Source organism: Triturus cristatus, chromosome 8 (assembly GCF_964204655.1).
Source record: "Triturus cristatus chromosome 8, aTriCri1.1, whole genome shotgun sequence".
NCBI lineage: Eukaryota > Metazoa > Chordata > Amphibia > Caudata > Salamandridae > Triturus > Triturus cristatus.
In genome coordinates, this window is record NC_140591.1 from 57,092,961 (window position 1) to 57,112,914 (window position 19,954).

General features: G+C 37.6%; 7 non-coding genes across 7 annotated transcripts; all 7 read left to right on the forward strand.

Moving 5' to 3' along the window:
- Positions 1-1,700: 1,700 nt before the first annotated feature.
- On the forward strand, positions 1,701-1,773 carry TRNAF-GAA (transfer RNA phenylalanine (anticodon GAA)). Its single transcript has one exon. It is a non-coding gene; the product is annotated as a tRNA-Phe (tRNA).
- Positions 1,774-4,625: 2,852 nt separating this feature from the next.
- Positions 4,626-4,698, forward strand: TRNAV-GAC (transfer RNA valine (anticodon GAC)). Its single transcript has one exon. It is a non-coding gene; the product is annotated as a tRNA-Val (tRNA).
- A 4,593-nt stretch (positions 4,699-9,291) lies between these two features.
- On the forward strand, positions 9,292-9,364 carry TRNAF-GAA (transfer RNA phenylalanine (anticodon GAA)). The gene has a single exon. It is a non-coding gene; the product is annotated as a tRNA-Phe (tRNA).
- Positions 9,365-12,196: 2,832 nt separating this feature from the next.
- TRNAF-GAA (transfer RNA phenylalanine (anticodon GAA)) lies at positions 12,197-12,269 on the forward strand. The gene has a single exon. It is a non-coding gene; the product is annotated as a tRNA-Phe (tRNA).
- Positions 12,270-15,114: 2,845 nt separating this feature from the next.
- TRNAF-GAA (transfer RNA phenylalanine (anticodon GAA)) lies at positions 15,115-15,187 on the forward strand. Its single transcript has one exon. It is a non-coding gene; the product is annotated as a tRNA-Phe (tRNA).
- Positions 15,188-18,032: 2,845 nt separating this feature from the next.
- On the forward strand, positions 18,033-18,105 carry TRNAF-GAA (transfer RNA phenylalanine (anticodon GAA)). The gene has a single exon. It is a non-coding gene; the product is annotated as a tRNA-Phe (tRNA).
- A 1,095-nt stretch (positions 18,106-19,200) lies between these two features.
- On the forward strand, positions 19,201-19,273 carry TRNAF-GAA (transfer RNA phenylalanine (anticodon GAA)). Its single transcript has one exon. It is a non-coding gene; the product is annotated as a tRNA-Phe (tRNA).
- The last annotated feature ends 681 nt before the right edge of the window (positions 19,274-19,954 follow it).

Sequence of the window (19,954 nt, forward strand, 5' to 3'; positions counted from 1 at the left end):
CTGGTTCGATCCTGGGTTTCGGCACATTTTGAACTTCTGCTTTGCATGCCACAAAGACTATTTTGAGTCAACTCATATTGACTTTGTTTATAATGATCAAAACCTTTTATCAAGATAATCGACAATACAATGAATTCAACATATTATTTACTTTCTGTCTTTCTTTCAAACTTGCTTCCACCTCTCTTGTATTCAACTTTGCCTCCTTTATTTCCCAATTCTTCCTTTAATTGAAAGTAAAGCTTTGCCTGCATCAGCCTCCAGTTCCCCTTATACAAAACTGTTAGTAGTCAGATGACCTAGCTTGCCGACCCTCGCCATATAGGTCTGTGTTTCTGAGTATAAGTCCATTCATAGTTTACAAACATCATCTAACTAACTTGGCTCCTAAAAAGGAAATTCACCCATCAGACCAATTTAGCTACTGAATAATACTGGACAATTTAACACATAACTGCACATGCAGATAGAGTGACCAGGTTCTGCATTTATCTTTAACAATTATAAAAAATACAACAGAAAGCCGAAATTGCCAGCTGGATGAAATAGCTCAGTTGGGAGAGCAGTAGACTGAAGATCTAAAGGTCCCTGGTTCAATCCCGGGTTTAGGCACATTTTGAACTTCTGCTTTGCATGCCACAAATGCTATTTGGAGTCAACTCATATTGACGTTGTATATAATGATCAAAACCTTTTATCAAGCTGATCGATAAGACAACCATTTCAACATATTTTTTACATTCTGTCTTTCTGTCAAACTTGCTTCCACCTCTCTTGTATTCAACTTTACCTGCTTTATTTGCCAATTCTTCCTTTAATTGAAAGTAAAGCTTTGCCTGCATCAGCCTCGAGTTCCCCTTATACAAAACTGTTAGTAGTCAGATGACCTAGTTTGCCTACCCTCGCCATATAGGTCTGTGTGTCTGAGTATAAGTCCATTCATAGTTTACAAACATCTTCTAACTAACTTGGCTCCTAAAAAGGAAATTCACCCATCAGACCAATTTAGCTGCTGAATAATATTGGACAATTTAACACATAACTGCACATGCAGATAGAATGACCAGGGTCTGCATTTATCTTTAACAATTATCAAAAATACAACAGAAAGCCAAAATGGCCAGCTGGATGAAATAGCTCAGTTGGGAGAGTGTTAGATTGAAAATCTAAAAGTCCCTTGTTCAATGCTGGGTTTCGGAAAAGTCTGAGAGGTTTCTTGCTTCTCACAAAATATTTCTTGGTATCAGCTCAAGTTTTTCTTTCTTTATTTATCAAAATATTTGATCAACTGATCGACAACATGATCAATTCAACATAGAATTGTCTTTCTGTCCTCCTTCTAAATTTGCTTCCACCTCTCTTGCATTCAGCTTCGACTACAAATGTTTCCTATTTCATGCTTTTTTGTAAAGTAAACTCTTGTCTGCATCAGCTTCCACTTCTCCTTGAACACAGATTTCAGTATTCAGATGACATAGCTTACCTACTCAGGCCAAATACCTCTGTGTAATATGGTGCTAGTCCATTCAGAGTAAAAAACAAAAGCTACCTAACCTGGATCCGAAAAATGCTATTTACCTATTGCACCCGTTAACTGATGAATGATTCAGGACATCTTAAAACATAGCTCTAGCATGAGGTTGAGCATCTCTTTTCTTGGGAAGTTTAAAAGAAAGGATGAAGACCTTAACTACCAGCAGGCCGAAATAGCTCAGTTGGGAGAGCGTTAGACTGAAGATCTAAAGGTCCCTGGTTCAATCCCGGGTTTCGGCACAATTTCAACTTCTGCTTTTCATGTCACAAAAGCTGTTTGGAGTTAAATCAACGCTCTTCTTTATCAAAACCTTTTATCAATCTGATCAACAACACAATCAATTCAACATATTATTTACTTTCTGTCTTCCTTTCAAACGTGCTTCCACCTCTCTTGTATTCAACTATGCCTCATTTATTTGCAACTTCTTGCTTTATTTTAAAGTAAAGCTTTGCCTGCATCAGCCTCCAATTCCCCTTATACAAAACTGTCAGTAGTCAGATGACATAGCTTGTACACCCTGGCCATATAGGTCTGTGTTTCAGAGTATAAGTCAATTCAGAGTTTAGAAAAAAAAATTCTACCTACCTTGTCCCCTAAAAAGGATATTCACTCATCAGACCAAGTTACCTGCTGAATGATACTGGACACTTTAACACATAACTATAAACGAAAATAGAATGACCAGGTTCTGTATGTATCGTCTACAATTATTAATAATACATCAGGAGGCCACAGGGACTTGTTGGCTGAAATATCTCAGTTGGGAGATTGTTAGACTGAAGAGCTTAAGGTACCTGATTCAATCCTGACTTTCAGCACAGTGCGAGGGGATCCTACATTCTTGCAAAATATTTCTTGAAATCAGCTCTAGTTTTTTTTTCTTTATTTCTCAAAATATTTTATCAACTGATCAACAACATGATAACTTCAACAAAAAGTTGTCTTTCTGTCCTCCTTCTAAACTTGCTTCCACCTCTCTTGCCATCAGCTTTGATGACGAATTTATCCCATTTTATACTTTTTTCAAAGTAAACTCTTGTCTGCATCAGCTTTCACTTCTCCTTGAACAAAGTTGTCAGTATTGAGATGACATAGCTTACCTACTCAGGCGACATACGTCTGTGTAATACAGTGCTGGTCCACTCAGAGTTTTAAAAGAAAAACGACCTAACATTTATCCCAAAAACGCTACTCACCCATTTCACCAGTTAGCTGCTGAACAATGCAGGACACATTAAAACACAGCTCTAACCTCAGATTGAAAATCCAGGTTCTGCATCTCTGTTCTGGGATTGTTCAAAAAAAGAGGCTGAATACTATAGCTGCTGGCAGGCTGAAATAGCTCAGTTGGGAGAGCGTTAGACTGAAGATCTAAAGGTCCCTGGTTCGATCCCGGGTTTTGGCACATTTTGAACTTCTGCTTTGCAAGCCACAAAGACTATTTTGAGTCAACACATATTGACTTTGTTTATAATGATCAAAACCTTTTATCAAGATAATCGACAATACAATTAATTCAACATATTATTTACTTTCTGTCTTTCTTTCAAACTTGCTTCCACCTCTCTTGTATTCAACTTTGCCTCCTTTATTTCCCAATTCTTCCTTTAATTGAAAGTAAAGCTTTGCCTGCATCAGCCTCCAGTTCCCCTTATACAAAACTGTTAGTAGTCAGATGACCTAGCTTGCCGACCCTCGCCATATAGGTCTGTGTTTCTGAGTATAAGTCCATTCATAGTTTACAAACATCATCTAACTAACTTGGCTCCTAAAAAGGAAATTCACCCATCGACCAATTTAGCTACTGAATAATACTGGACAATTTAACACATAACTGCACATGCAGATAGAGTGACCAGGTTCTGCATTTATCTTTAACAATTATAAAAAATACAACAGAAAGCCGAAATTGCCAGCTGGATGAAATAGCTCAGTTGGGAGAGCAGTAGACTGAAGATCTAAAGGTCCCTGGTTCAATCCCGGGTTTAGGCACATTTTGAACTTCTGCTTTTCATGTCACAAAAGCTGTTTGGAGTTAAATCAACGCTCTTCTTTATCAAAACCTTTTATCAATCTGATCAACAACACAATCAATTCAACATATTATTTACTTTCTGTCTTCCTTTCAAACGTGCTTCCACCTCTCTTGTATTCAACTATGCCTCATTTATTTGCAACTTCTTGCTTTATTTTAAAGTAAAGCTTTGCCTGCATCAGCCTCCAATTCCCCTTATACAAAACTGTCAGTAGTCAGATGACATAGCTTGTACACCCTGGCCATATAGGTCTGTGTTTCAGAGTATAAGTCAATTCAGAGTTTAGAAAAAAAAATTCTACCTACCTTGTCCCCTAAAAAGGATATTCACTCATCAGACCAAGTTACCTGCTGAATGATACTGGACACATTAACACATAACTATAAACTAAAATAGAATGACCAGGTTCTGTATGTATCGTCTACAATTATTAATAATACATCAGGAGGCCACAGGGACTTGTTGGCTGAAATATCTCAGTTGGGAGATCGTTAGACTGAAGAGCTTAAGGTACCTGATTCAATCCTGACTTTCAGCACAGTGCGAGGGGATCCTACATTCTTGCAAAATATTTCTTGAAATCAGCTCTAGTTTTTTTTTCTTTATTTCTCAAAATATTTTATCAACTGATCAACAACATGATAACTTCAACAAAAAGTTGTCTTTCTGTCCTCCTTCTAAACTTGCTTCCACCTCTCTTGCCATCAGCTTTGATGACGAATTTATCCCATTTTATACTTTTTTCAAAGTAAACTCTTGTCTGCATCAGCTTTCACTTCTCCTTGAACAAAGTTGTCAGTATTGAGATGACATAGCTTACCTACTCAGACGACATACGTCTGTGTAATACAGTGCTGGTCCACTCAGAGTTTTAAAAGAAAAACGACCTAACATTTATCCGAAAAACGCTACTCACCCATTTCACCAGTTAGCTGCTGAACAATGCAGGACACATTAAAACACAGCTCTAACCTCAGATTGAAAATCCAGGTTCTGCATCTCTGTTCTGGGATTGTTCAAAAAAAGAGGCTGAATACTATAGCTGCTGGCAGGCCGAAATAGCTCAGTTGGGAGAGCGTTAGACTGACGATCTAAAGGTCCCTGGTTCGATCCTGGGTTTCGGCACATTTTGAACTTCTGCTTTGCATGCCACAAAGACTATTTTGAGTCAACTCATATTGACTTTGTTTATAATGATCAAAACCTTTTATCAAGATAATCGACAATACAATGAATTCAACATATTATTTACTTTCTGTCTTTCTTTCAAACTTGCTTCCACCTCTCTTGTATTCAACTTTGCCTCCTTTATTTCCCAATTCTTCCTTTAATTGAAAGTAAAGCTTTGCCTGCATCAGCCTCCAGTTCCCCTTATACAAAACTGTTAGTAGTCAGATGACCTAGCTTGCCGACCCTCGCCATATAGGTCTGTGTTTCTGAGTATAAGTCCATTCATAGTTTACAAACATCATCTAACTAACTTGGCTCCTAAAAAGGAAATTCACCCATCAGACCAATTTAGCTACTGAATAATACTGGACAATTTAACACATAACTGCACATGCAGATAGAGTGACCAGGTTCTGCATTTATCTTTAACAATTATAAAAAATACAACAGAAAGCCGAAATTGCCAGCTGGATGAAATAGCTCAGTTGGGAGAGCAGTAGACTGAAGATCTAAAGGTCCCTGGTTCAATCCCGGGTTTAGGCACATTTTGAACTTCTGCTTTGCATGCCACAAATGCTATTTGGAGTCAACTCATATTGACGTTGTATATAATGATCAAAACCTTTTATCAAGCTGATCGATAAGACAACCATTTCAACATATTTTTTACATTCTGTCTTTCTGTCAAACTTGCTTCCACCTCTCTTGTATTCAACTTTACCTGCTTTATTTGCCAATTCTTCCTTTAATTGAAAGTAAAGCTTTGCCTGCATCAGCCTCGAGTTCCCCTTATACAAAACTGTTAGTAGTCAGATGACCTAGTTTGCCTACCCTCGCCATATAGGTCTGTGTGTCTGAGTACAAGTCCATTCATAGTTTACAAACATCTTCTAACTAACTTGGCTCCTAAAAAGGAAATTCACCCATCAGACCAATTTAGCTGCTGAATAATATTGGACAATTTAACACATAACTGCACATGCAGATAGAATGACCAGGGTCTGCATTTATCTTTAACAATTATCAAAAATACAACAGAAAGCCAAAATGGCCAGCTGGATGAAATAGCTCAGTTGGGAGAGTGTTAGATTGAAAATCTAAAAGTCCCTTGTTCAATGCTGGGTTTCGGAAAAGTCTGAGAGGTTTCTTGCTTCTCACAAAATATTTCTTGGTATCAGCTCAAGTTTTTCTTTCTTTATTTATCAAAATATTTGATCAACTGATCGACAACATGATCAATTCAACATAGAATTGTCTTTCTGTCCTCCTTCTAAATTTGCTTCCACCTCTCTTGCATTCAGCTTCGACTACAAATGTTTCCTATTTCATGCTTTTTTGTAAAGTAAACTCTTGTCTGCATCAGCTTCCACTTCTCCTTGAACACAGATTTCAGTATTCAGATGACATAGCTTACCTACTCAGGCCAAATACCTCTGTGTAATATGGTGCTAGTCCATTCAGAGTAAAAAACAAAAGCTACCTAACCTGGATCCGAAAAATGCTATTTACCTATTGCACCCGTTAACTGATGAATGATTCAGGACATCTTAAAACATAGCTCTAGCATGAGGTTGAGCATCTATTTTCTTGGGAAGTTTAAAAGAAAGGATGAAGACCTTAACTACCAGCAGGCTGAAATAGCTAAGTTGGGAGAGCGTTAGACTGAAGATCTAAAGGTCCCTGGTTCAATCCCGGGTTTCGGCACAATTTCAACTTCTGCTTTTCATGTCACAAAAGCTGTTTGGAGTTAAATCAACGCTCTTCTTTATCAAAACCTTTTATCAATCTGATCAACAACACAATCAATTCAACATAATATTTACTTTCTGTCTTCCTTTCAAACGTGCTTCCACCTCTCTTGTATTCAACTATGCCTCATTTATTTGCAACTTCTTGCTTTATTTTAAAGTAAAGCTTTGCCTGCATCAGCCTCCAATTCCCCTTATACAAAACTGTCAGTAGTCAGATGACATAGCTTGTACACCCTGGCCATATAGGTCTGTGTTTCAGAGTATAAGTCAATTCAGAGTTTAGAAAAAAAAATTCTACCTACCTTGTCCCCTAAAAAGGATATTCACTCATCAGACCAAGTTACCTGCTGAATGATACTGGACACTTTAACACATAACTATAAACGAAAATAGAATGACCAGGTTCTGTATGTATCGTCTACAATTATTAATAATACATCAGGAGGCCACAGGGACTTGTTGGCTGAAATATCTCAGTTGGGAGATTGTTAGACTGAAGAGCTTAAGGTACCTGATTTAATCCTGACTTTCAGCACAGTGCGAGGGGATCCTACATTCTTGCAAAATATTTCTTGAAATCAGCTCTAGTTTTTTTTTCTTTATTTCTCAAAATATTTTATCAACTGATCAACAACATGATAACTTCAACAAAAAGTTGTCTTTCTGTCCTCCTTCTAAACTTGCTTCCACCTCTCTTGCCATCAGCTTTGATGACGAATTTATCCCATTTTATACTTTTTTCAAAGTAAACTCTTGTCTGCATCAGCTTTCACTTCTCCTTGAACAAAGTTGTCAGTATTGAGATGACATAGCTTACCTACTCAGGCGACATACGTCTGTGTAATACAGTGCTGGTCCACTCAGAGTTTTAAAAGAAAAACGACCTAAGATTTATCCCAAAAACGCTACTCACCCATTTCACCAGTTAGCTGCTGAACAATGCAGGACACATTAAAACACAGCTCTAACCTCAGATTGAAAATCCAGGTTCTGCATCTCTGTTCTGGGATTGTTCAAAAAAAGAGGCTGAATACTGTAGCTGCTGGCAGGCTGAAATAGCTCAGTTGGGAGAGCGTTAGACTGAAGATCTAAAGGTCCCTGGTTCGATCCCGGGTTTTGGCACATTTTGAACTTCTGCTTTGCAAGCCACAAAGACTATTTTAAGTCAACACATATTGACTTTGTTTATAATGATCAAAACCTTTTATCAAGATAATCGACAATACAATTAATTCAACATATTATTTACTTTCTGTCTTTCTTTCAAACTTGCTTCCACCTCTCTTGTATTCAACTTTGCCTCCTTTATTTCCCAATTCTTCCTTTAATTGAAAGTAAAGCTTTGCCTGCATCAGCCTCCAGTTCCCCTTATACAAAACTGTTAGTAGTCAGATGACCTAGCTTCCTGACCCTCGCCATATAGGTCTGTGTTTCTGAGTATAAGTCCATTCATAGTTTACAAACATCATCTAACTAACTTGGCTCCTAAAAAGGAAATTCACCCATCGACCAATTTAGCTACTGAATAATACTGGACAATTTAACACATAACTGCACATGCAGATAGAGTGACCAGGTTCTGCATTTATCTTTAACAATTATAAAAAATACAACAGAAAGCCGAAATTGCCAGCTGGATGAAATAGCTCAGTTGGGAGAGCAGTAGACTGAAGATCTAAAGGTCCCTGGTTCAGTCCCGGGTTTAGGCACATTTTGAACTTCTGCTTTGCATGCCACAAATGCTATTTGGAGTCAACTCATATTGACGTTGTTTATAATGATCAAAACCTTTTATCAAGCTGATCGATAAGACAACCATTTCAACATATTTTTTACATTCTGTCTTTCTGTCAAACTTGCTTCCACCTCTCTTGTATTCAACTTTACCTGCTTTATTTGCCAATTCTTCCTTTAATTGAAAGTAAAGCTTTGCCTGCATCAGCCTCGAGTTCCCCTTATACAAAACTGTTAGTAGTCAGATGACCTAGTTTGCCTACCCTCGCCATATAGGTCTGTGTGTCTGAGTATAAGTCCATTCATAGTTTACAAACATCTTCTAACTAACTTGGCTCCTAAAAAGGAAATTCACCCATCAGACCAATTTAGCTGCTGAATAATATTGGACAATTTAACACATAACTGCACATGCAGATAGAATGACCAGGGTCTGCATTTATCTTTAACAATTATCAAAAATACAACAGAAAGCCAAAATGGCAAGCTGGATGAAATAGCTCAGTTGGGAGAGTGTTAGATTGAAAATCTAAAAGTCCCTTGTTCAATGCTGGGTTTCGGAAAAGTCTGAGAGGTTTCTTGCTTCTCACAAAATATTTCTTGGTATCAGCTCAAGTTTTTCTTTCTTTATTTATCAAAATATTTGATCAACTGATCGACAACATGATCAATTCAACATAGAATTGTCTTTCTGTCCTCCTTCTAAATTTGCTTCCACCTCTCTTGCATTCAGCTTCGACTACAAATGTTTCCTATTTCATGCTTTTTTGTAAAGTAAACTCTTGTCTGCATCAGCTTCCACTTCTCCTTGAACACAGATTTCAGTATTCAGATGACATAGCTTACCTACTCAGGCCAAATACCTCTGTGTAATATGGTGCTAGTCCATTCAGAGTAAAAAACAAAAGCTACCTAACCTGGATCCGAAAAATGCTATTTACCTATTGCACCCGTTAACTGATGAATGATACAGGACATCTTAAAACATAGCTCTAGCATGAGGTTGAGCATCTATTTTCTTGGGAAGTTTAAAAGAAATGATGAAGACCTAAACTACCAGCAGGCCGAAATAGCTCAGTTGGGAGAGCGTTAGACTGAAGATCTAAAGGTCCCTGGTTCAATCCCGGGTTTCGGCACAATTTCAACTTCTGCTTTTCATGTCACAAAAGCTGTTTGGAGTTAAATCAACGCTCTTCTTTATCAAAACCTTTTATCAATCTGATCAACAACACAATCAATTCAACATATTATTTACTTTCTGTCTTCCTTTCAAACGTGCTTCCACCTCTCTTGTATTCAACTATGCCTCATTTATTTGCAACTTCTTGCTTTATTTTAAAGTAAAGCTTTGCCTGCATCAGCCTCCAATTCCCCTTATACAAAACTGTCAGTAGTCAGATGACATAGCTTGTACACCCTGGCCATATAGGTCTGTGTTTCAGAGTATAAGTCAATTCAGAGTTTAGAAAAAAAAATTCTACCTACCTTGTCCCCTAAAAAGGATATTCACTCATCAGACCAAGTTACCTGCTGAATGATACTGGACACATTAACACATAACTATAAACTAAAATAGAATGACCAGGTTCTGTATGTATCGTCTACAATTATTAATAATACATCAGGAGGCCACAGGGACTTGTTGGCTGAAATATCTCAGTTGGGAGATCGTTAGACTGAAGAGCTTAAGGTACCTGATTCAATCCTGACTTTCAGCACAGTGCGAGGGGATCCTACATTCTTGCAAAATATTTCTTGAAATCAGCTCTAGTTTTTTTTTCTTTATTTCTCAAAATATTTTATCAACTGATCAACAACATGATAACTTCAACAAAAAGTTGTCTTTCTGTCCTCCTTCTAAACTTGCTTCCACCTCTCTTGCCATCAGCTTTGATGACGAATTTATCCCATTTTATACTTTTTTCAAAGTAAACTCTTGTCTGCATCAGCTTTCACTTCTCCTTGAACAAAGTTGTCAGTATTGAGATGACATAGCTTACCTACTCAGGCGACATACGTCTGTGTAATACAGTGCTGGTCCACTCAGAGTTTTAAAAGAAAAACGACCTAAGATTTATCCCAAAAACGCTACTCACCCATTTCACCAGTTAGCTGCTGAACAATGCAGGACACATTAAAACACAGCTCTAACCTCAGATTGAAAATCCAGGTTCTGCATCTCTGTTCTGGGATTGTTCAAAAAAAGAGGCTGAATACTATAGCTGCTGGCAGGCTGAAATAGCTCAGTTGGGAGAGCGTTAGACTGAAGATCTAAAGGTCCCTGGTTCGATCCCGGGTTTTGGCACATTTTGAACTTCTGCTTTGCAAGCCACAAAGACTATTTTGAGTCAACACATATTGACTTTGTTTATAATGATCAAAACCTTTTATCAAGATAATCGACAATACAATTAATTCAACATATTATTTACTTTCTGTCTTTCTTTCAAACTTGCTTCCACCTCTCTTGTATTCAACTTTGCCTCCTTTATTTCCCAATTCTTCCTTTAATTGAAAGTAAAGCTTTGCCTGCATCAGCCTCCAGTTCCCCTTATACAAAACTGTTAGTAGTCAGATGACCTAGCTTGCCGACCCTCGCCATATAGGTCTGTGTTTCTGAGTATAAGTCCATTCATAGTTTACAAACATCATCTAACTAACTTGGCTCCTAAAAAGGAAATTCACCCATCGACCAATTTAGCTACTGAATAATACTGGACAATTTAACACATAACTGCACATGCAGATAGAGTGACCAGGTTCTGCATTTATCTTTAACAATTATAAAAAATACAACAGAAAGCCGAAATTGCCAGCTGGATGAAATAGCTCAGTTGGGAGAGCAGTAGACTGAAGATCTAAAGGTCCCGGGTTTAGGCACATTTTGAACTTCTGCTTTGCATGCCACAAATGCTATTTGGAGTCAACTCATATTGACGTTGTTTATAATGATCAAAACCTTTTATCAAGCTGATCGATAAGACAACCATTTCAACATATTTTTTACATTCTGTCTTTCTGTCAAACTTGCTTCCACCTCTCTTGTATTCAACTTTACCTGCTTTATTTGCCAATTCTTCCTTTAATTGAAAGTAAAGCTTTGCCTGCATCAGCCTCGAGTTCCCCTTATACAAAACTGTTAGTAGTCAGATGACCTAGTTTGCCTACCCTCGCCATATAGGTCTGTGTGTCTGAGTATAAGTCCATTCATAGTTTACAAACATCTTCTAACTAACTTGGCTCCTAAAAAGGAAATTCACCCATCAGACCAATTTAGCTGCTGAATAATATTGGACAATTTAACACATAACTGCACATGCAGATAGAATGACCAGGGTCTGCATTTATCTTTAACAATTATCAAAAATACAACAGAAAGCCAAAATGGCAAGCTGGATGAAATAGCTCAGTTGGGAGAGTGTTAGATTGAAAATCTAAAAGTCCCTTGTTCAATGCTGGGTTTCGGAAAAGTCTGAGAGGTTTCTTGCTTCTCACAAAATATTTCTTGGTATCAGCTCAAGTTTTTCTTTCTTTATTTATCAAAATATTTGATCAACTGATCGACAACATGATCAATTCAACATAGAATTGTCTTTCTGTCCTCCTTCTAAATTTGCTTCCACCTCTCTTGCATTCAGCTTCGACTACAAATGTTTCCTATTTCATGCTTTTTTGTAAAGTAAACTCTTGTCTGCATCAGCTTCCACTTCTCCTTGAACACAGATTTCAGTATTCAGATGACATAGCTTACCTACTCAGGCCAAATACCTCTGTGTAATATGGTGCTAGTCCATTCAGAGTAAAAAACAAAAGCTACCTAACCTGGATCCGAAAAATGCTATTTACCTATTGCACCCGTTAACTGATGAATGATACAGGACATCTTAAAACATAGCTCTAGCATGAGGTTGAGCATCTATTTTCTTGGGAAGTTTAAAAGAAATGATGAAGACCTAAACTACCAGCAGGCCGAAATAGCTCAGTTGGGAGAGCGTTAGACTGAAGATCTAAAGGTCCCTGGTTCAATCCCGGGTTTCGGCACAATTTCAACTTCTGCTTTTCATGTCACAAAAGCTGTTTGGAGTTAAATCAACGCTCTTCTTTATCAAAACCTTTTATCAATCTGATCAACAACACAATCAATTCAACATATTATTTACTTTCTGTCTTCCTTTCAAACGTGCTTCCACCTCTCTTGTATTCAACTATGCCTCATTTATTTGCAACTTCTTGCTTTATTTTAAAGTAAAGCTTTGCCTGCATCAGCCTCCAATTCCCCTTATACAAAACTGTCAGTAGTCAGATGACATAGCTTGTACACCCTGGCCATATAGGTCTGTGTTTCAGAGTATAAGTCAATTCAGAGTTTAGAAAAAAAAATTCTACCTACCTTGTCCCCTAAAAAGGATATTCACTCATCAGACCAAGTTACCTGCTGAATGATACTGGACACATTAACACATAACTATAAACTAAAATAGAATGACCAGGTTCTGTATGTATCGTCTACAATTATTAATAATACATCAGGAGGCCACAGGGACTTGTTGGCTGAAATATCTCAGTTGGGAGATCGTTAGACTGAAGAGCTTAAGGTACCTGATTCAATCCTGACTTTCAGCACAGTGCGAGGGGATCCTACATTCTTGCAAAATATTTCTTGAAATCAGCTCTAGTTTTTTTTTCTTTATTTCTCAAAATATTTTATCAACTGATCAACAACATGATAACTTCAACAAAAAGTTGTCTTTCTGTCCTCCTTCTAAACTTGCTTCCACCTCTCTTGCCATCAGCTTTGATGACGAATTTATCCCATTTTATACTTTTTTCAAAGTAAACTCTTGTCTGCATCAGCTTTCACTTCTCCTTGAACAAAGTTGTCAGTATTGAGATGACATAGCTTACCTACTCAGGCGACATACGTCTGTGTAATACAGTGCTGGTCCACTCAGAGTTTTAAAAGAAAAACGACCTAACATTTATCCCAAAAACGCTACTCACCCATTTCACCAGTTAGCTGCTGAACAATGCAGGACACATTAAAACACAGCTCTAACCTCAGATTGAAAATCCAGGTTCTGCATCTCTGTTCTGGGATTGTTCAAAAAAAGAGGCTGAATGCTATAGCTGCTGGCAGGCCGAAATAGCTCAGTTGGGAGAGCGTTAGACTGAAGATCTAAAGGTCCCTGGTTCGATCCTGGGTTTCGGCACATTTTGAACTTCTGCTTTGCATGCCACAAAGAATATTTTGAGTCAACTCATATTGACTTTGTTTATAATGATCAAAACCTTTTATCAAGATAATCGACAATACAATTAATTCAACATATTATTTACTTTCTGTCTTTCTTTCAAACTTGCTTCCACCTCTCTTGTATTCAACTTTGCCTCCTTTATTTCCCAATTCTTCCTTTAATTGAAAGTAAAGCTTTGCCTGCATCAGCCTCCAGTTCCCCTTATACAAAACTGTTAGTAGTCAGATGACCTAGCTTGCCGACCCTCGCCATATAGGTCTGTGTTTCTGAGTATAAGTCCATTCATAGTTTACAAACATCATCTAACTAACTTGGCTCCTAAAAAGGAAATTCACCCATCAGACCAATTTAGCTACTGAATAATACTGGACAATTTAACACATAACTGCACATGCAGATAGAGTGACCAGGTTCTGCATTTATCTTTAACAATTATAAAAAATACAACAGAAAGCCGAAATTGCCAGTTGGATGAAATAGCTCAGTTGGGAGAGCAGTAGACTGAAGATCTAAAGGTCCCTGGTTCAATCCCGGGTTTAGGCACATTTTGAACTTCTGCTTTGCATGCCACAAATGCTATTTGGAGTCAACTCATATTGACGTTGTTTATAATGATCAAAACCTTTTATCAAGCTGATCGATAAGACAACCATTTCAACATATTTTTTACATTCTGTCTTTCTGTCAAACTTGCTTCCACCTCTCTTGTATTCAACTTTACCTGCTTTATTTGCCAATTCTTCCTTTAATTGAAAGTAAAGCTTTGCCTGCATCAGCCTCGAGTTCCCCTTATACAAAACTGTTAGTAGTCAGATGACCTAGTTTGCCTACCCTCGCCATATAGGTCTGTGTGTCTGAGTATAAGTCCATTCATAGTTTACAAACATCTTCTAACTAACTTGGCTCCTAAAAAGGAAATTCACCCATCAGACCAATTTAGCTGCTGAATAATATTGGACAATTTAACACATAACTGCACATGCAGATAGAATGACCATGGTCTGCATTTATCTTTAACAATTATCAAAAATACAACAGAAAGCCAAAATGGCCAGCTGGATGAAATAGCTCAGTTGGGAGAGTGTTAGATTGAAAATCTAAAAGTCCCTTGTTCAATGCTGGGTTTCGGAAAAGTCTGAGAGGTTTCTTGCTTCTCACAAAATATTTCTTGGTATCAGCTCAAGTTTTTCTTTCTTTATTTATCAAAATATTTGATCAACTGATCGACAACATGATCAATTCAACATAGAATTGTCTTTCTGTCCTCCTTCTAAATTTGCTTCCACCTCTCTTGCATTCAGCTTCGACTACAAATGTTTCCTATTTCATGCTTTTTTGTAAAGTAAACTCTTGTCTGCATCAGCTTCCACTTCTCCTTGAACACAGATTTCAGTATTCAGATGACATAGCTTACCTACTCAGGCCAAATACCTCTGTGTAATATGGTGCTAGTCCATTCAGAGTAAAAAACAAAAGCTACCTAACCTGGATCCGAAAAATGCTATTTACCTATTGCACCCGTTAACTGATGAATGATACAGGACATCTTAAAACATAGCTCTAGCATGAGGTTGAGCATCTATTTTCTTGGGAAGTTTAAAAGAAAGGATGAAGACCCAAACTACCAGCAGGCCGAAATAGCTCAGTTGGGAGAGCGTTAGACTGAAGATCTAAAGGTCCCTGGTTCAATCCCGGGTTTCGGCACAATTTCAACTTCTGCTTTTCATGTCACAAAAGCTGTTTGGAGTTAAATCAACGCTCTTCTTTATCAAAACCTTTTATCAATCTGATCAACAACACAATCAATTCAACATATTATTTACTTTCTGTCTTCCTTTCAAACGTGCTTCCACCTCTCTTGTATTCAACTATGCCTCATTTATTTGCAACTTCTTGCTTTATTTTAAAGTAAAGCTTTGCCTGCATCAGCCTCCAATTCCCCTTATACAAAACTGTCAGTAGTCAGATGACATAGCTTGTACACCCTGTCCATATAGGTCTGTGTTTCAGAGTATAAGTCAATTCAGAGTTTAGAAAAAAAAATTCTACCTACCTTGTCCCCTAAAAAGGATATTCACTCATCAGACCAAGTTACCTGCTGAATGATACTGGACACATTAACACATAACTATAAACGAAAATAGAATGACCAGGTTCTGTATGTATCGTCTACAATTATTAATAATACATCAGGAGGCCACAGGGACTTGTTGGCTGAAATATCTCAGTTGGGAGATCGTTAGACTGAAGAGCTTAAGGTACCTGATTCAATCCTGACTTTCAGCACAGTGCGAGGGGATCCTACATTCTTGCAAAATATTTCTTGAAATCAGCTCTAGTTTTTTTTTCTTTATTTCTCAAAATATTTTATCAACTGATCAACAACATGATAACTTCAACAAAAAGTTGTCTTTCTGTCCTCCTTCTAAACTTGCTTCCACCTCTCTTGCCATCAGCTTTGATGACGAATTTATCCCATTTTATACTTTTTTCAAAGTAAACTCTTGTCTGCATCAGCTTTCACTTCTCCTTGAACAAAGTTGTCAGTATTGAGATGACATAGCTTACCTACTCAGGCGACATACGTCTGTGTAATACAGTGCTGGTCCACTCAGAGTTTTAAAAGAAAAACGACCTAACATTTATCCCAAAAACGCTACTCACCCATTTCACCAGTTAGCTGCTGAACAATGCAGGACACATTAAAACACAGCTCTAACCTCAGATTGAAAATCCAGGTTCTGCATCTCTGTTCTGGGATTGTTCAAAAAAAGAGGCTGAATACTATAGCTGCTGGCAGGCCGAAATAGCTCAGTTGGGAGAGCGTTAGACTGAAGATCTAAAGGTCCCTGGTTCGATCGTGGGTTTCGGCACATTTTGAACTTCTGCTTTGCATGCCACAAAGAATATTTTGAGTCAACTCATATTGACTTTGTTTATAATGATCAAAACCTTTTATCAAGATAATCGACAATACAATTAATTCAACATATTATTTACTTTCTGTCTTTCTTTCAAACTTGCTTCCACCTCTCTTGTATTCAACTTTGCCTCCTTTATTTCCCAATTCTTCCTTTAATTGAAAGTAAAGCTTTGCCTGCATCAGCCTCCAGTTCCCCTTATACAAAACTGTTAGTAGTCAGATGACCTAGCTTGCCGACCCTCGCCATATAGGTCTGTGTTTCTGAGTATAAGTCCATTCATAGTTTACAAACATCATCTAACTAACTTGGCTCCTAAAAAGGAAATTCACCCATCAGACCAATTTAGCTACTGAATAATACTGGACAATTTAACACATAACTGCACATGCAGATAGAGTGACCAGGTTCTGCATTTATCTTTAACAATTATAAAAAATACAACAGAAAGCCGAAATTGCCAGCTGGATGAAATAGCTCAGTTGGGAGAGCAGTAGACTGAAGATCTAAAGGTCCCTGGTTCAATCCCGGGTTTAGGCACATTTTGAACTTCTGCTTTGCATGCCACAAATGCTATTTGGAGTCAACTCATATTGACGTTGTTTATAATGATCAAAACCTTTTATCAAGCTGATCGATAAGACAACCATTTCAACATATTTTTTACATTCTGTCTTTCTGTCAAACTTGCTTCCACCTCTCTTGTATTCAACTTTACCTGCTTTATTTGCCAATTCTTCCTTTAATTGAAAGTAAAGCTTTGCCTGCATCAGCCTCGAGTTCCCCTTATACAAAACTGTTAGTAGTCAGATGACCTAGTTTGCCTATCCTCGCCATATAGGTCTGTGTGTCTGAGTATAAGTCCATTCATAGTTTACAAACATCTTCTAACTAACTTGGCTCCTAAAAAGGAAATTCACCCATCAGACCAATTTAGCTGCTGAATAATATTGGACAATTTAACACATAACTGCACATGCAGATAGAATGACCATGGTCTGCATTTATCTTTAACAATTATCAAAAATACAACAGAAAGCCAAAACTGCCAGCTGGATGAAATAGCTCAGTTGGGAGAGTGTTAGATTGAAAATCTAAAAGTCCCTTGTTCAATGCTGGGTTTCGGAAAAGTCTGAGAGGTTTCTTGCTTCTCACAAAATATTTCTTGGTATCAGCTCAAGTTTTTCTTTCTTTATTTATCAAAATATTTGATCAACTGATCGACAACATGATCAATTCAACATAGAATTGTCTTTCTGTCCTCCTTCTAAATTTGCTTCCACCTCTCTTGCATTCAGCTTCGACTACAAATGTTTCCTATTTCATGCTTTTTTGTAAAGTAAACTCTTGTCTGCATCAGCTTCCACTTCTCCTTGAACACAGATTTCAGTATTCAGATGACATAGCTTACCTACTCAGGCCAAATACCTCTGTGTAATATGGTGCTAGTCCATTCAGAGTAAAAAACAAAAGCTACCTAACCTGGATCCGAAAAATGCTATTTACCTATTGCACCCGTTAACTGATGAATGATACAGGACATCTTAAAACATAGCTCTAGCATGAGGTTGAGCATCTATTTTCTTGGGAAGTTTAAAAGAAAGGATGAAGACCCAAACTACCAGCAGGCCGAAATAGCTCAGTTGGGAGAGCGTTAGACTGAAGATCTAAAGGTCCCTGGTTCAATCCCGGGTTTCGGCACAATTTCAACTTCTGCTTTTCATGTCACAAAAGCTGTTTGGAGTTAAATCAACGCTCTTCTTTATCAAAACCTTTTATCAATCTGATCAACAACACAATCAATTCAACATATTATTTACTTTCTGTCTTCCTTTCAAACGTGCTTCCACCTCTCTTGTATTCAACTATGCCTCATTTATTTGCAACTTCTTGCTTTATTTTAAAGTAAAGCTTTGCCTGCATCAGCCTCCAATTCCCCTTATACAAAACTGTCAGTAGTCAGATGACATAGCTTGTACACCCTGGCCATATAGGTCTGTGTTTCAGAGTATAAGTCAATTCAGAGTTTAGAAAAAAAAATTCTACCTACCTTGTCCCCTAAAAAGGATATTCACTCATCAGACCAAGTTACCTGCTGAATGATACTGGACACATTAACACATAACTATAAACGAAAATAGAATGACCAGGTTCTGTATGTATCGTCTACAATTATTAATAATACATCAGGAGGCCACAGGGACTTGTTGGCTGAAATATCTCAGTTGGGAGATCGTTAGACTGAAGAGCTTAAGGTACCTGATTCAATCCTGACTTTCAGCACAGTGCGAGGGGATCCTACATTCTTGCAAAATATTTCTTGAAATCAGCTCTAGTTTTTTTTCTTTATTTCTCAAAATATTTTATCAACTGATCAACAACATGATAACTTCAACAAAAAGTTGTCTTTCTGTCCTCCTTCTAAACTTGCTTCCACCTCTCTTGCCATCAGCTTTGATGACGAATTTATCCCATTTTATACTTTTTTCAAAGTAAACTCTTGTCTGCATCAGCTTTCACTTCTCCTTGAACAAAGTTGTCAGTATTGAGATGACATAGCTTACCTACTCAGGCGACATACGTCTGTGTAATACAGTGCTGGTCCACTCAGAGTTTTAAAAGAAAAACGACCTAACATTTATCCCAAAAACGCTACTCACCCATTTCACCAGTTAGCTGCTGAACAATGCAGGACACATTAAAACACAGCTCTAACCTCAGATTGAAAATCCAGGTTCTGCATCTCTGTTCTGGGATTGTTCAAAAAAAGAGGCTGAATACTATAGCTGCTGGCAGGCCGAAATAGCTCAGTTGGGAGAGCATTAGACTGAAGATCTAAAGGTCCCTGGTTCGATCCCGGGTTTCGGCACATTTTGAACTTCTGCTTTGCATGCCACAAAGACTATTTTGAGTCAACTCATATTGACTTTGTTTATAATGATCAAAACCTTTTATCAAGATAATCGACAATACAATTAATTCAACATATTATTTACTTTCTGTCTTTCTTTCAAACTTGCTTCCACCTCTCTTGTATTCAACTTTGCCTCCTTTATTTCCCAATTCTTCCTTTAATTGAAAGTAAAGCTTTGCCTGCATCAGCCTCCAGTTCCCCTTATACAAAACTGTTAGTAGTCAGATGACCTAGCTTGCCGACCCTCGCCATATAGGTCTGTGTTTCTGAGTATAAGTCCATTCATAGTTTACAAACATCATCTAACTAACTTGGCTCCTAAAAAGGAAATTCACCCATCAGACCAATTTAGCTACTGAATAATACTGGACAATTTAACACATAACTGCACATGCAGATAGAGTGACCAGGTTCTGCATTTATCTTTAACAATTATAAAAAATACAACAGAAAGCCGAAATTGCCAGCTTGATGAAATAGCTCAGTTGGGAGAGCAGTAGACTGAAGATCTAAAGGTCCCTGGTTCAATCCCGGGTTTAGGCTCATTTTGAACTTCTGCTTTGCATGCCACAAATGCTATTTGGAGTCAACTCATATTGACGTTGTTTATAATGATCAAAACCTTTTATCAAGCTG